Genomic DNA, 10,862 nt, shown 5'->3' with positions numbered 1-10,862 from the left:
TTATTGAATTGGACTTTGATTTCAATCAGAAAAAAGTCTGATTCTTGCTGGAATAAAAATCTCCATATACTCAGCAAGGACTTGTTCCTGTTGAGGGACTTTGTGCATTGGGCAGTGTCCAAATGACGATGGATACCGGAATGAACCTCCTTGCAAACGTCTCATTCTCTGATCCACACTAAGAACTACAGCCCAGTCCTCCTCGGTGAGGAATCAGAACAAGCTCAGAACTAGAGAAAAATTCAGTTACATGTAAATTTTCCACTATTATTTTTATCAGTATGCCAGTCATCCTCAAAAGACTTTTCAAGAACATTTAGAATCATTCTTTTTATATATATATATATATATATATATATATATATATATATATATATATATAGTATATATATATATATGTAATGTGTGTGTGTGTGTGTGTGTATCTGTAAGTGGTGGTCGCCACAGACAGGGCGCAAACTCAACAGTCCATACAAGAAGTTATTCTTTTAAACCGGTTTCAAGTACCTTCTTGCTTCGTCTGACGTTGACGTTCCTCAGAGCTTCCATTATCCTAAAAGAGCTGTGTACTATATATAGATTCACGTCAACTGTACAGTGATGCTCAATTTCATAAGGGTGAAATCTGCCATACATTTCAAAACTGTAAGAAAATGTTACGTGTAGCCAAATTTCAGAAAAACTCTTACGAAACATTTTTAAAACTTTCGTTTACTCATCGCTGAAGCATTTGACCAAAACGAAGTCGCCATCAAACCTCAGTTCAAACATTAAATAAAAAAATGGAAATAATTGTCCTAACATTAATAATGCTTCCAAAGCAAGCATAAAATTTAAGATAGTCGTATTTTATTGCTTTTAGACCTCAACGCTCAAAAAAATTTAATATGTATATACAAAAGTAGAATGCGCTCGCCGATATCAACGTGTGAGGGGAGCATGTGTGACGTATCATTAGGGTCAGTGCAACAACAACCACCTGGTGTAACAAAGTAGGTCTACAATGAGTAGCGACCATGATATTATCTTGAAAACCTTTGCTTTATATGTGTTAGAGGAATGTTTGGATTTTCATAGATAATTATTTGTTCTATTTCTTAAACATTTCAAAATTGATTGCACATTAGCAAATATTCGTCTATGCAATTATTCTTTTGTCAAAGCCAAAATATTATCCCTAGGCCTAGGTGTTAATTTTCTTTTCTTTACACTTATCATTCACATCTTTCTGTTAACAATTTCTGGCCAGAAAGCAAGTGAGGTTATCTGCACATTCTCGAACTTCAAGTTAACTTATGAAAGAATTCATTATACACCAAAAGCGAGCAGAACGACTTTTAAGGAAATAATATTTTAAACCAGTTGAAAAACAAGTGTTCCATATGCCTTGATATTAATACTTATGATATTTCGATTAATAGCCATATTCTACATATAACCAAAAACGTCATCATCTTTTATTCCTCAAAGAACAGGTAATCTTGACAAATAAAAACATTAGTAACAGATTACATTTCAGATGGCTTAGATTATTTTTTTAGGCCTATAAATCATTTTGTAACATACAGGCAGCTTAAACACAGCCGAAAACTTCAACATTCAAAGAAAACTTGTTTTAATTCATATTCCTACTTTGAAATTGATTTTATGACTGTTGAGCTTATTAGGTCTACTGTCACAATGCTGCAGACGTGGTTATATTAAGTATGCTTTCAATTTTGGCACCAATAATCTAATCACGCCGCACTTTGAATTGAGCAAACGTAAAAAAAAAAAAAAAAAAAAAAAAAAAAAAAAAAAAAAAAAAAAAAAAAATCTGTTCAAATCACACAGATTACGAATTATACCAATGCATAAAAGGGATCATATCTATTCAACCATAAGGAACATAGGGCTAAGCTGTGAATTCGCAAACTTGTCGACAAGTATGACATTACAAATAGAAAAAAAAAGTTTAGCACTACTTGGCAACGTCACGTTGAGTCTGAAAATCTGGACGATACACAAAGAATCATGTCGCATGAGATTTGAGCACCACTGTACATTTGATGTCTAGGCCAGTCCCTCACGACGCTCCTGATTGGCTGTTGATAAGCCAGTCACAGAGAATGTTTCTTCTAATCTATGGTTTGAACCTACGTACATATCATGTCCATCTACACGCTGTCTGAATGGATTTCGGTGTCGTAGATCGTTGAATTAGTCTCACTTATATGTACAGCAAACATGTAGGCCAAGCAATCGTCATCCCCCTCAGCAGACGTGTACCCAACGTTAACACCAATAACCAGCAGTAGGCACTGAAAGAGTGAGACAGCGCTCAAAACAGTGACAAGACGTCATATAAGTGTTTGGACAACAAGGTAAAGAGATCCAGGTGGAATTGGGAGAAACCCCCACAGTTATGCTCAGAAATTATGATTAGAGTAGTTGAATGGCGAAGATGGAAAAAGCAAAGGTGGAATTAGAGGCACAGTAAAGAGATTAAACAGTGAGTGAACCTATGCCATTTATTTTCGTATCTAAATGGTATCATTATATAATTTAGAAAACGGAGTTCACATTTTCCCATGAAAACCCTGTAAAGCTTCATAACAATGGTCTAGTCTTATGTAATCTACAAAGGTCTCAGCGTTATTTACTATGCATGACAGAGAAAAAATAGTAGAGAACGGCCTTTAATGTCAAACAGGCTGCACAAAAATGAAGAATGTCATTCCATATTCTTACCAATTTCAAGCGTCGTATTCGACGTCGAGCTGGGCGCCTCTTCTTTTTCCTCTTCTTCATGAATTAAATATCTGTCCTTGTACAGATTCTGGTGAAAACAACACTTCCATCAAGAACAGTGTTATACCAATTGTATGTAATATTAAAAAATCTCACAATCACATGAATCTGAAACCTGAAATGGTGTAGAAATCCACAATGGTGTCTGAAAACGGAAGCTTTCGAGAACTTTATGGACTCTCATCAGAGAATCGAGCCCCTCTCGATCGAGTCTCGTTTTATATTATTAATTATTAATAATAATAATAATAATAATAATATGTTTTTTTATTTCAGCTCGGGCCATATACATTGAGTATACAAGATACAGACAGTAACATACACAATCTAGATACATGAGATATGATAAAATAGAAAAAGAAAATGAATAATCGGCACTTATCCATAATATAGCTGAGGTAGCATAAAAGCTAGTAATCATCATACTGGTAATAACAGTAATAATATTGGTGAGAAAAAAAAAATGCATTGCGAGTAATAACAGTTTGGTGCACATATTATATAACTCAAATTTCAACTAGAGACTTAGGTGGTTACAGTAGTCAGGTCCAGAGGGGCTTAATACATAAATTAAATGTAAATAAACTTTTAACTTGATAGGAATCACAGTATAATGAAAAATTAAAATATCAGCTATAAATGTAATAATGACAAAAACTGCAGATGACATCTTGCCAATACAGAGATTAAGTCCTTTAGGGGACAAAGGCCTCATTTTCCCATCTTTCCCACAATTTAATCTTCTTCTTGCTTCACTCCTTAGATGCTTTGTATGAGCGAGTTGCTGCTGTTTCTCACTCGGTTACCAAGACTGGACATTGTTCGCCTAACAATGATTTTTAAATTGTCCAGGTGGTTTCAATGAACATCTGTGTGGCGGAGTGGTAGCGGGGAGTGTGTGAGGCGTCTCAGAATGTCATTTTGTGCACAACAGTGTGAGCGTCTCAAGGTCTCTTGGGTATAGTTCGTCCAGAGGGAACACCCATAGATACTGTAGCAGTACGAGCGGAATAGAAGCAGTTTCACGTCTCGGTGACAGAAGGCAAACCTCCTTGCAATCATGTTGCCAGCTGCACATAGTTTACGACACCATCTGTTCAATGTCTGCCGTATCTTTTAGGTCGTCGGTGATAATGTGACCCAAATACGGAAATTCGTGCACAAATTCCAGCCGATGGTTTCCGAGGAAAATTTGAGGTCTGCAATATGCTTAAGCGATCTCGGGAGCAGCGACATACACTGGGTCTTGGTTTCGTTGTAGATTATATCAAATTCCTCTGCATATTGGCGGCAGGTGTCGATGAGTCGTTGGAGACCTTGCCACTGATGGGGGAAATCAGAACCATATCGTCGGCGTAACAGAGGTTGTTTATAGTTGTTTCATTGACGGTGCATCCGATTGGGAGCGAGTTCAGTTTGACATTCAAGTCATCTGTGTACGTATTAAACAGGTAAGGAGAGAGAATGCCCCCTTGCCGGAGCCCGTTTAGGGAGCCGAAGGTGTAAGATAACACGTTACCCCATTTGACACGAATTGCTGTGTGGAGAACCAGCATGTAATAAAATGCCAATTAGGTACAGGGGTGTGCCCCTTTTATGCAGCTTCAGGAAGAGCTCAGGTAGTTTACTCTGTCAAATGCTTTTCTCACATCTACAAAACAAAGGAAAAATAGGAGAGGGCTGATGATAGGTAGTAATTAAGCAATTCTTTCAGTATGTAGATGCAGGTGTCGGTTGAGTGGTTTGCTTTAAACCCGAACTGGTTGTCAGTGGTGTGTAAAAAAGGGGAGAAGTCTAACTAGAAGAACAGATCAAGTATCTTCGATGCGATCGTTGTGATTGCAATCGGCCGGTAGTTGCCAGGGTCAGCTGCACCTCCTTTAGCTTGTTTTTGATTAATGGTATCAAGTGAACTAAGAGTAGGGAGTCTGGAGAAACCGGTGAATTATGCACGCATTGAATAGGGCAGCTAGCAAAATGTAAATTATCGGATGGCAGAGTTTGAAGGCCTCTGCACGAAGACCATCACAGCCGGCGCCGATTTATTATTAGGTAGGCTGTTTTATGGCATCGCTGATGTTACCTGGCGTAATACGGTCTGCAAAATGAAATGAATGTTGTCAGTAAGGAGGTATCTACATCCCTTCGGGAATCTTGATCATTTATGCAATTCAGGATATTGTTGAAGTGATCGCCCCACCATACTTGCAATAGCTTCGTCTCCGACTGCTTCCCCTACTCTCTGTGATAGCTTTTTAGTATTTTTGGGATTTAAAGACTGGATATCTTTCCAAAGACGATGGATAATCACCAGATTCTAAGTTTCTAGACATTGCATCGGCTCTTAGTTGTTTTTCATTTTTAGCCTGCAGTGCTTAAGAGCAAGTTTGACTGCGCTCTCGCCTGTCTCATTAGCAATGCGGTGTGCCCTTCCCTGGGGCTACCATTTTTGCCTCCACAGTAAAAACAATTTCTCGTGAGTATGTATACAGATCTTTAACCAAGTCATTCCATCCAGGTATATTACGAGAATTACCTTGACGAAATCTGTAGGCAGTCCTGCCCGAAGCAAGCAAAGCGGAGATTAGTTCGAATAGAATTCATTCAGATCCCTCTTGTGGTGGTCATTTCTACAATTTGTGTAGTACAAAGTAAGGGCGTCTGCCGGTTGAACTATTGACCGCAACCTGGTTTCCGTGGTCGCCCTAAAGTCTCTGGTTTTCTGTTGGTTTTTTAAAATCCCAGTTTACCGCTGGTGGTCGATCAGTTATAGGGGGTTCACGGTAGGGAGGGTTGGGGTACTGAATGACACCTGTAATGGGATGTGATCGTAGCCCGTTGCAAGATCATAGCGAATATTGCAGGTCATAATAGAATCATGAAGTTGCACTGACATCATTATGGATTTCTTCACTACTAATTAGAATGATAAATTTGTATGTCTAACAAAATACAGCAAATAGTTATCCTTTAAATTTTTCACCTGATCCTTTTTTTTTTCTTAATTTCAATACGTTGCACTTGGTGTAACATGAAGACATCTGTGACTAGGCTTATGGGTCTAAAATTTCCTGTCAATGACGTCCACAGTGCTAATAACTCTTCCTTCAAACTTCTAGTAACATGTTGTGTTACAATATGTGTTCAATTACTTCCACTGATTTTTCCCCTTCTCTTCAGTTACCTCACGTCGTGTCAAGAGCGTTTGCTTATCTTCTCTTTCACACCGTCAGCTTCGATACCTGGGAGACTACTTTACATACACCAAATAGAGAGGTTTTTTTCTTCTTCAGCCCGACATAATACGTTCAGTTCTGCCTGCACAGTTATAACTGCGCAGGCAAATCTTCGCCACACAGGCCGTTTCCTTAGTCCTCCTTAGGAGCCACGGCGTCAGCTCACGATGTTCGTATAGCGTTTATACGTCGCATGGAACCTGAGGTTATTCAGCAACGGGGACCAACGGCTTTACGTGACTTCCACGAACCACGTCGAGAGTGAAATTCTATCAACAAAATACACATCTCTAGCTCCTCAATGGAACGCCCGAGAATCGAACTCGTGGCCACCGAGGAGGCAGGCCAAGACCATACCGACCATGCCACTGAGGCGCTTCAGCTCACGATGCTTTGGCTGTAATTGGCTTGTTGACATCTTAAAAAAATTCACAAACGTCAAGTAAGACGTCCAGTGAAAGAGGGTTGATAAAAACGAATTAGTAAATATTCCCATGTGATTTGTTAAGCGTTTAAATTGACCCCAAGGATTTTCAAAATGTTTACGGAATATTTTATGAATGAAGGAAGAGTTCCATGGAAAGATAATTAAGATCGTAATCGTTTGCTGTCTGAGGCAAAAAAGTTGCCTCCACCACATTAAAATTGCAATGCGCATGCGCAACCGTTTGGACTGAGGTTCATCGATTGAGAAAAGCTATTTACTCAGGCCAGAAAAACTGCACAGGTTACCCACACTTACGTTTAGTTATAACTGCACAGTCCAACTGTGCAGTTAAAACTGCGCAGGCATAACTGAACGTTAGTGGCGGCCTTAAAACTCTGATGTGGGATGAAGTGAGGACCTCTCACATTTTATTGGTGACAGGATGGTACAATAATTAACCAAGCGCCTCAGTGGCGTGGGTTGGTAAAGTGTTGGCGGGCCACCTTCGTGGCTGCGAGTTCGATTCTCAGGCATTCCATTGAGGTGTGAGAGATGTGTATTTCTGGTGACAGAAGTTCACTCTGGACGTGGTTGGGAAGTCACGTAAAGCCGTTGGTCCCGTTGCTGAATAACGTTACTGGTTCCATGCAACGTAAAACCACGATACAAAAAAAAAAAAAAAAAAAAAAAATCCACAACCGTCATATTCTCTATCCCTAATCCTTTCAAATTGCTCCTGGCAAAATTCTTACCTTACAAAGTCATTCAGATGATGTAATGTATTTAATACTTTCTATTTAAATTTTCAAAAGAACGTTGGTTCATATCAACTTCCATTCCTGAGTCACATGTCACTTCTTTTTTTTGTTTTCCAACCGTTTGGTTCACGCCAATGTCCCTCGTTCAATCGGTCCAAGGGACTGACACATGATCGATCCCGTCTCTGCTTCTGCTGTCAATGATTTAATTCTAGCTAGGCATAGCAATATATCGACGTTCTGATGATAATGTTTTCGCTTACAAAGAGAAAACCTGAAATGGTAACTTTGTTTTCTACTGAAAAAAAGAATCATGTTGTTCTGCTTTACAATTATTGTTAGCCTCTGCAAGTCAAAATTTCAATTGTTATTAAAGTTTATTAGACCTTCTAAAGACTGCGTAGTAAAACGATGCTAAAATAACATGAAATGAAGCTTAACAAAATTAGTGATTTGTTCAACAACAACAGCGACAAGTGATTAGTTTAGTTTCCATAGTAGGAAAAATTTATCGTCATACTTTGAAAAATATAGTAATGAATTTTTATAAGCTTGCTATTTCCTCCTGTCCATAATGGAAATGTTTTTTCTTTTGTATTTACTATTCGCTCCTGATCTGGGGAAAGATAATGAATAATGTTACAACGTTGGCATATAGTATCAACAAATTACATCCCTGCTGCTAACCGCGCAGAGAAAAGATGTACGGTGAGATTTTGTAACCGAGTTGATTCTCTTATGTTAGTTGACAGTCCTCCTGGTGAACGGAATCATTATTTTTCACTGGAAGTTATTGTTAACTATTTTTCATTGTACACCGTTAACAAAATCCTTAGACGTGGATGCAATATTGTTTAGGCGTCTAGTAATCCCTTTATCTACATGTATGTTCGTGCTTTTATGAATAACTGTCTGTACTGTTACTATGTCCTTTCTCTCCTTGGAGTGAGAGCTTCAGTTGCTGCTCTGTGGTGTGACTTCCTTTCCACTGGTGTTGCTGCATCTTTTACAATTACAGAGTTCGAGCTAAACAACTCCGCACATTATGGATCCGTCATTTCTTAGATCACGACGTTTTTCATCTCGCCATTGGATCGTTTTAGGTTGAAAACCATACTATATGGCCCTTCTTTCTTTACTACATGATAGCACATTCTTATAAATAAACAGCACTTAAAATCTAGGTCAATGTGCCGCCAGTCAGAATGTTTTGTTTGAAAGAGGTATTACGTGGAGAACAATGAACCGGCCGGGTATTCATGAATTTTAAATTGAATAATTCCACTACAACTCTCCCCACCCCCCTCCCCCCCCCCCCCCCCCCCCCCCCCCCCCCCCCCCCGCCCTCCACCCCCACCCTCTTCTCTCTCTCTCTCTTTCTGGGTACAAGTAAGGAAACGAGATGCAAAGCAATGGCAAGACTTTCGAAGTTCGGAAGAATAATATCGTCTAGATTCTGAAGAGTGGTTCCCAAACTTATGGCCCCAGGTTTGGCAACCGCTAGTCTAAAGATAGACGTTCCAGGTTGCATGAAGTTTTTTCGTTTCATCTCATTTTGAATCAAAATATAAAGTAACGTCGACTGAGTCCTTTTCATGTTGGCTGTAAGGTCTAGGCCCCTATATAGGGTAACCTTATTCCTCTAGACCTGGGACTAGGCAATAGTAACCAGGTCTTCTTCAACTTGCAGGTAAATTCGGGGTGAGATGGAGACAGAGACGTGACGTGGTTGGGTCTCTATTGTCTGCGCTAACTCTGCGCAAATAGGGAAACTGTGTTTTTATTTTCTGCTTGCTTTTTTTCATTATTTGACGTTATGGTTCGTTCTTTATCAATAATACCATGTAGCTAATCCGTTAAGGAAGAAGTGCTACAGTGTCTTCACTTTTCACGAAAGTGATGGAGGAGAGAACTTGTGTCAGGAGTGCTCAAAATTGAAATTGATTTTGCTTTTCTCTCTCTCAGATTTATTTGAATTATGAAAAATTTGGTGGTTCCGGTGATCCGGCACTAGAACCATATGGTTATTTGGTACCTCTCTTAGATCTAGTTAATCCTTTTTCGCTTTTCAGTTATGCTTTTCTCAAATTCCTGTTCTGGTAATGTTCTGATTTTTTTTTCTGTGGGAAGAATTTTCGCCACGTGCAATGTTGTTACCTGTAACCAATCATAGAGATTTAGGCCTATGAAAACAAAACAGGCCCGAAGCTAATTTGCAGAACAGGAAACCACTAATTAACTATCATAATATTTTCGTAATGTTGTCCGATGAGCTTTGTACAAACCAAACAACTTTATGAACGAGACATTTCGATTCGAAACTGTGGCAAAATTATCGAGTTTAACATTCAACAAAAGAGCTGAAATGTTTAACCCGCGCTCGGTATCGTGTTGTTATCAAAGTGGAATAAACTGACAGATTAATGACTCTATCAGCCAAATTTTTAACAGATAACAATCCTTATTGCTTGTTCCCTCGTAACCTTGGTGTCTTTGAGACTCGAGCTTCGGTATCGCTCCCGTGTATGTTTTAATTAATAAAGTTCCTGTCTGAAGAACTGACTTTCTCCTCACCTCCCTGGGTACTATATGGTAGCAGAGCGTGTTTGAGACTGCGGCGATCGTCTTGGACATTGAATTTTATTACGAAAGTTTAAAAGAAAATGATGAGCAGCTAAAAGTTCCCGAACATCGGGGAGGGGGAGTAATCCGGAAGTTCTGTGTGTAAGATGCCGCAAATGTGAAGCCGTCTGCGAGAAGGGAAAAACAATGGATTTTTCGGCTTATGAACTGGAAAGGGCGTATTGGTTCTGTCGACCAGAGTGCTTCGGGGAGCAGATATCATGGATAGATGAAGAAAAACAAATTTGTTGTGATATGCTGAACTGTTGATACAATGGTGAGGCAGACGACCTGAGCCTGAAGTTGTGTGAGCCGAAGAATGGTAATTACGAGTCTTCACAGTAGCTTAATCCTTTTGCTTTAAAAATCTTGTCTACTTTAAGCCAAAAATTTCCTACCTGCGTCTTCAAGCCCATAGATTGGCTTGTTCAGTTTCCAAATGGTTCCTTCCTTTTTTACATCTTTGGGTGGTTCAACAAACACATGAAAAATACGGTGGTTTTAATGAAGACATATTTTTGCACTCGCAGTTATTCTCCACCAGAAATCTTGACCTAGTGATGCCATTTTTAGTTATTTTCTTTATATCTAAGCTTCAACGTAGCTACAGAGATTTCCATCAAGAATAAACTCAAGGTCGTCATGAAAGAGAATTGTGCTCGTAAGAAAAATTTACTGGCAGTTATATTTTACAAACTTTAGTACTCAGTTTTCCAGTTAATCCCATGTTGAATCACAGAGCTTTGTGCCGCCTTAATCTTAGATGTCAGTAATAGGAGCCACGGTCTAGGTATAGGATCAGGGAATCACGACTTGATAAGGCTGTACAGGGTTGCCGCGAAGTCCGCACATCACCGAGAAACTATACTCTGTTTTTTTTCCATCTGTCCATCTGCCCGTGGTGTTTTCGCATGGTAACACTGCGTCCCGGGCTTTAGATAGTTACATTCAGCTCACATTCAACAATTATAATAATATCCTATTTCGAATATTAACGGTGTAATTCGCATACTAGTAAATCATTAAAAC

Source organism: Macrobrachium nipponense, chromosome 47 (genome assembly GCF_015104395.2).
Source record: "Macrobrachium nipponense isolate FS-2020 chromosome 47, ASM1510439v2, whole genome shotgun sequence".
In the NCBI taxonomy this organism is placed as follows: Eukaryota; Metazoa; Arthropoda; class Malacostraca; order Decapoda; family Palaemonidae; genus Macrobrachium; species Macrobrachium nipponense.
This window is presented reverse-complemented; position numbering follows the sequence as displayed.